Source organism: Protopterus annectens, chromosome 4.part1 (genome assembly GCF_019279795.1).
Source record: "Protopterus annectens isolate FY-2018-M chromosome 4.part1, PAN1.0, whole genome shotgun sequence".
In the NCBI taxonomy this organism is placed as follows: Eukaryota; Metazoa; Chordata; order Ceratodontiformes; family Protopteridae; genus Protopterus; species Protopterus annectens.
In genome coordinates this window covers 697,759,197-697,766,288 of record NC_056734.1, presented here as the reverse complement: position 1 = coordinate 697,766,288, position 7,092 = coordinate 697,759,197, and the positions used below count along the sequence as shown (strand labels likewise).

At 43.0% G+C, this 7,092-nt stretch overlaps 1 non-coding gene across 1 annotated transcript; it reads left to right on the top strand.

Moving 5' to 3' along the window:
* Nucleotides 1-4,331: 4,331 nt before the first annotated feature.
* Nucleotides 4,332-4,403, top strand: TRNAG-UCC. The gene has a single exon. It is a non-coding gene; the product is annotated as a tRNA-Gly (tRNA).
* The last annotated feature ends 2,689 nt before the right edge of the window (nt 4,404-7,092 follow it).

Genomic DNA, 7,092 nt, shown 5'->3' with positions numbered 1-7,092 from the left:
GACATTTTTAAAATCTTTATTAAATTAAAAATGATTTACTGGCCCCAAAAAGTGTTGGATAGCCTGGATATTAAAACAAGAAGGATGCTTCATGCTCACCAAATGATTTATAAAAATCGGTGTATACCAAGATTATATATTCCCCGTTCCGAAGGCGGGATAGGCCTCCTTGAAATTGATTACATGTATAGATCTGCAATCGTGGGACTTGCACATATCTACTGACCTCACAAGATCCAAATGTAGTGAAAGTTTTGAAACATGAGGAGAGTAAATCTAAGATGACGTCTCTGCTTAATTTAGCAGAAGCATATTGACGTCAAGCAGGAATGGAAATCGAACCAGAAGTAGATAAAAACAAAGCAGCAACTGAATGTGCTAAAAAACAAAAAAAAGAATATAAGGTGAAGGATAAGATGAAAAGGCAAGAAATGTGGAAAAAACAAATATAGTTGCAAGTATAGAAAATTTCTAGAAGAGCCTCATGTTGATAACGAATGAACGCAGGAATGGTTAAAGAGATGTGAATTCACATCAGGAAATGAAAGGTTAATATTGGCAGCCAAAGATATAGTGGGCTATGTACACACTGGTTTACAAAGTCCATTGAACATGTGGGAGGAACAGACGTGTAGGTTTTGTAAAACCAAATTGGAAACTGTCACACACCTTGTTGCTGTTTGCGATGCACTAATGGCAGAGGGACTGCATACTGAAAGGCATAATAATGTGTCGCGATTGTGCAAATGTTATGGTATCGAAGTGGCTAAAAAACATTGGAAACGTGAACCACAAAGAATCCTAGACAATGTTGAAGTTTATATCACATGGGATCACCCAGTACCAACAGTTCAAAAGATAGATGCTAGAAAACCTGATTTAGTGGTCCAAGAAAAGAAGACAAAAGTAGCATCGATCATTGAAATCGCCACACCCATTGACTACAGTGTCTTGCGTACAGAGAGAGACAAAGTCATAAAATACCTGGATCTGCAGGCAGAAACGAGAGCCATGTTGAAGAAAGATACCCAGAAAGTTCCAATAGTAGTAGGAGCAACGGGGTCTTTTATAAAAAAGAATTTATGATCGTATTTAAATATGTTACCAATTCATGTAACACCATACGAATTGCAAGAGCCGTCATTACTGGGCACATTGCGGGTGCTGCGAAGAGCACTTTTGGCTAACAGAGTGAAACAATACTAATTTCATGAACTTTAATTGTACTTTGACTTGGGAGTGGAGTCCATTCCAGTCATGGTATTAGAAACCCAAAAAACTTTGAGAAATTTAAGAATAACAGAAGCCTTACTGTTTCTAGGCAGTTCAGATCCAAATAACCCAGCCCAAAAATAATTTTTTTAGTCAAGATTTGCTCCCCCAACGTTCTTGACAAAGTATTTCTGTAGGATTTTTTTTTTTTTTAAATATGCAGACATGTTACATTTCCAAAAATATGCTCCAAGTCACAGCTCTTTCCCATTACACCTCCAGCATTTGATATCTACCCGAGGAAAAGTTCTCTGGCTAGTGGCAAAAAAAAAATGCTTATGCAAACTCTTCCAAGCAAAAATCTTAACCTTCTAGATTGGGAGCCATTTTCATGTCATCCCACCATTCCTTTGTAAATTGCCTTTCCAGTCTTGTCTTACCACCTTTGTTTGATTCTTATAGTTATCATGCAACATTTTCTTTTTTTTTACTGCAGCTTCTGTTCTAGACCTCAACTATACATTCTACTATAGTGGGCCTTCCATTTAACAATCTCCTCTTCCCTTCTTTCTACTTAGTCTCTTCCCCTCTATTTGCTCCAAAACCTTGGATCTTTTGATTTTCTCCAGTAAATTTCAACCCCTACTTTCCTACTTTCTGTACCACTACTTGCTGTCATCCCTGTTGGTAAGACCTCCTTTTTCCATTCCAATGTTGGTTCATAGGTTGGTACTAGGCTATCTGCACTAGGGCCTGTACAAGCCTAGCCATAACAATTCTCTGGATATTTCTACCCACAATATTTACTTCCCTGAACCCCTGTCTAGCAGGGCGACTGACATGATCCCCGGGGTGAATTTCCCATCTCCCATCCAATCGTCAAGGTTCCTTTTGAAGAGGGCCAAGGAGGTGCTCTGCTTGACATGTATGGGCGGTTTAGTTCTTAGACTACTTTCTGCTACTTTAAGTATAATGTTCTGTACAAGTTGTTCACCTTAAGGACGTGCGTGCGTGTGTGTGTGTGTGTGTGTGTGTGTGTGTGTGTGTGTGTGTGTGTGTGTGTGTGTGTGTGTGGTTTAGATGTTGTTTGCAGACGTCACATTTAAGGTCCCTGGTTTATGGCCCCAAGTGTGACATCCCACGCACCAACAGCAACTAGGCTGAAGCTTTTGTATAGGAAACGACGTTTGGGTCGCCTGAGGAGGAGGATCCCACAGTAAGAATACTGCAACATGGAAGAGAAGGACCTCTGTGGTTGTGATAAGATTTTACACAACTATTCTTTCAGTCCCTCGAACATACCATTCAAACCTACACTGAACAGAAACTGCTGGTCACAGGTACTTTGTAGGTATCACTGTAATCCTTATGTGTAGCGGTCTTGATGGCACCATGAGTTTTGCAAATGCCATATGACTCAGAACAGAAGCTCTGTCCTTCACCACTAGTTTCCTTTGTTGGAGTCTATAAAATATTTATGTGCTTGGTACCCAGGAGGGCATCAGCAAGACTACCTTCCTGTTTCAGCATAGCATAGGTTTGATTTTTGTTCAGTGTGGGAGTTGGCCAGTCTGAGGCAATCTAGCTTGTACTGCAATGCTGTTTGCATCTTTTCCAGAGATTGTACCTGAATCATCCTGTCATCTAGGTAGGGATAAATGTGGATGCTATAGTCCTGCAGTGATCAGTGACTTGAGCTTGTCTGTAAAATTTAAAATTATTTCTGTAAAATCCTTGCATGGTAGCTGAACCAAAGGGCAAAATAGTAAAATGGGGATATTACTCTCCCATGACAAATCTCAGGAATTCTCTATTCCCTTTGAAATTAGAGATGTGGTGGTAGGCATCGTCAAGATTTGAAATCACAAGTGGGGCCTAAAAATCAGGGAGGCTAAGAGGGCCTGCAGAGTCAGCATCTTGAATTTTGAATCCTGTAAGAGCCTGGTTAGCCTTGGTAAGTTCATAATGGGGCTCCATAACTCCTTCTTTCCTGGAGTCTCTAGTAAAACTGTTAACTCTCCCGATTAAAGGGATCATATTTGTCATTCCTTGCAGAAACCTCTCTTAAGAGGGAAGAGGTTAAATGTTTGTCTTGGTGCAGACTGCATTTCTTACTTTCCTGGCTTTGATGTGAAGTGTGTGTATTGTGTGAAGACAGTTTGAAGAACCCACTGGTCTCAACCAGTGCTTGGCCAGTTGTGGTTAAAGGAGGCTAGCTGATCCCCCATCCCTGGATAGTGAGGGAGAGGGGATGGGGTTTGGAGGGCCAAGGTGAGAGTTTGGGGATGTGGGAAGGAGTAGACTGTTTTAGCTGCCTCCTGCTGGGGGATGAGCCCCAAACCCTGTGACCTCTCTGTATATGCCTGCTGCAATTTCCTTTTCTGTGTGACCTTTCTACCTTTTGGTTATTTGCCTTTTTCGTGCCTCTGGTAGTAAGGTTTTTGTGTGAAGGAAAAATTTCTGTTGTGTTTGGGAATAGGAAGGTAAAATAGGTTGACTGACTCCATAGTGTTTCCTTTATTCTTCAGTCTTTTAAGCACAGTGTAAGATGGTGTCCATAAAGCAATCCATTATCTATTGGGGTTAGTGGAATTAGAGGTGAGCTTTTACATTTTCAGGCAGTAACTGGATTTTCAGACAAGAATGTCTTCTGACAGCAGACACAATTGCAGCAGCCCTGAGTGCTGCATCTACATCATACCTGTATATTCTGGAATTTTTCCCATCTGCAAAATAATCTTGACTTGGCCAATCCTAGATCTTGCACTCTGTACAACTCACTCGCCTGATGATGTCCTTCAAGGATGCATCTGCATTCCTTACAAATGGGTTGTCCTGTCGTCAGGCAGCCCTTTTCAAAGTCTGGGTCTGGCCTCGGCTGGTGTCACACTTCACCCAGCTGCAGATAAAGGCATCAGCCGCCATTTTCCCCAGTCTTTCTTGCCAAGCAGAAGCTGTTCGGGTCAGATCCAGAGATTACTACCGAATACTACTTGAAGACTTCTTGGACTCTTTCTTGCCTCAGCCGATGTCAGAAAAAGTGAATAACTGTTTAACAAACAAATACCTCATAAAGATTTCCACTCTTACTGCTTACCTTGTTTAGGCCCAGAGTGGTAGCATTGGTGGTATAGTGGTGAGCATAGCTGCCTTCCAAGCAGTTGTCCCGGGTTCGTTTCCTGGCCAATGCAAGAAATCTGTGCATTTAAAATAGCTTGTTTAGCCTGTTTTAAAACAGTAATTTTGCGTATTATGCCGCGGATCCTCCGACTTTGGCTGAAACCGCGCTGAAACCGAGCAAGCGTTCTAACTTCAGCCAATCCATGCGAGGCCTCTTCTAACCTGGTAGAATCGGCCTCTGAAATCCAACCTGCTGCTGTGGTTTCACAGGAATTATCGGACACCATTCCCTTGGATGTTTCAACCCCTGCACGTGGTGCTGATGGGCCTCCTGCAGCCATGTCCATAAAGGCCTTTGCCAGGGCTAAAGCAGCCAAAACTTCTAAGTCTGTGCCTGTTAAGCCCCCCTCTCACAGGCCCAGTTCCAGTTCCCAAATGCTTTCTCTGGCAGAGGATCTCATCTCTCTTTAATAAGGGGATCCCAACCTCATCCAGACAGGGCCTCTCAACCACCTCCAGAAAAGAGACCTAGAGCAGAGCCCCCTGAGCCAGTGTCCTCGGATGATTCCTCTGATGATTCAGACAATACAGACCATCCAGAGGCTCCTTTTTCTCCTTATGAAGACTCTGATGCTGAAGAGTCGATTCCTTCTGCCTCTCCACCTGAGGAATTTTCCTTTGGGGAAACCTTACATGCCATGAGGGAGCAATTTCAGTGGCAGGGACAAGATTTCTCAGACTCCAGGAAAAGGTTTAGGACCTTTTTGCATTTACCACAACATAGGCCTTTAGCTATACCTCCAGTTCTTTCTGTTGTAGATGATGCATTTAATGATGCTTGTACTGCTCCTGATACTTTACCTCCAGCCCCTGCTAAGCCCGATAGGTTCTACAGGGTCCCGGACACACATCACCATTTATACAAGGCTCCTTTTGCAGATCCCGAGACTATCTCCCAGGGGCCTAAAGCAGTAGCATCTACCTCTGTTAAAAATCCCTCCCTCTGAACAGGTCCTTAGAGAGATGGGGTAAAAAAGTATACACCTCTGCTACTCTGTCAGCTAGGGCATTGAACTGTCAGTTTCATATGATCCAATATCAGGAGTTTATACTTGATCAATTAACTAAGAAACTGTCCTCTGATGACTCTTTAGATAAGAAATATGTTCTAGAAATGGTGCATAACATTCAGCAGGTTAGTAACCATTCTTTAAAATGCGGCTATGATGCACTGGAGGCTTCCTTTAGATCAGCCATGACTGGCACAGTTATCAGAAGGCATGCATGGTTGAAAGAACAGGCCTTGCCGGATCATGTTAAAGCAAAACTATTAGATGCTCCTATGGATAAGGTCAATTTATTTGGTTCTCCTGCTCAGCAGGTACTGAAGAAAATGGAAGAGAAGGCAAAATCTGTACAAACAGTGAAAGATTTCTTACAGGTTCAGCCTCCAAGGTTTAGCAGGAACTGGCCTTCCAAAATTGGTCCTTCCAGACTCCTCTAAAGCACAGAGAGGCAGGAATAGGCGCTCAAGAGGCAGAAATCAATCCAGAGGTGGTGCCTACACCAGTGGCAGGGTAACAACAACCGCACAGACGCAACTACTACCACTGCAACAGGACAATCACAGTGACTTGGCTCTGGCACTGCCTACCAGGGAACAGATATCAGCACCCTTAGGCGGAAAGCTAGCCTTATTTTCAAAAAACTGGCACTGCATCACAAGGGACAAGTGGATTTTGCAAACTATAGACCAAGGTTACAGGTTTCATTTCCATACTTTACCAGGAAAAAGAGGAATGCCAAACCTACCACCAAATCAAAAGACAGAAGCTCTAAAACAAATAGCTCAATTAGCAAGAATGAGAGCTGTGGAAAAGGTACCATCTATGGAACAAGGAAAGGGATTTTACTCCGGACTCTTCCTGGTACCAAGAAAAGAGAAAAATTGGAGGCCTATTCTCGACCTGTCCGCTTTAAACACATTCCTCATTGTTCCAAAATTCAAAATGCTGACCCTACAGCAGCTTCTTCCCATGCTGGGCAAGGAGTCTTGGCTGGTGACTCTAGATCTCAAGGAGGCATACCTGCACGTCCCCATACGACCAAATTGCAGAAGATACCTCAGATTTCTTGCAGGATCAGAGCATTATCAATTCTCAGCATTGCCCTTTGGCTTATCTACTGGTGTTCACGAAATGCCTGGCATCAGTAATCGCTCATTGCAGGCTTCAGGGAATCCAAATTTATCCATACCTGGACGACTGCCTGATACAAGCGGACAACAAAAACAAGCTAACAGAAGACTTACAAAGAGTCATTTACTTGCTACAAGCCCTGGGATATACAGTCAATATAAAAAAGTCAAGGCTGATACCATCCCAAAGAATAACCTTCTTAGGTGCAGAATTGGACACAACAAAACAGATGGCATTCCTAACTGCAGAAAAACAAGAACAACTTCCTCTCTACTTCTTGGCATTAACAAAGCAGAACCAACTAACAGCAAGAAAAGTACTGCAAGCCCTGGGCTTCATGGCATCCTGCATAATTCTGGTCCCTCATGCCAGACTGCATATGAGAAAGGCTACAGTGGTACCTGAAGAATTTATGGTCTCAACACAGGCACAGCCTAGAAACCAAAATACCACTAATCCCATGCCTGAAACAAGAGTTCCTATGGTGGGCTCAGGCATGTCAGTCAAACACAGGTTTGCCCTTCTACAACATTCAACCAAGCCAAACCATCACAACGGACGC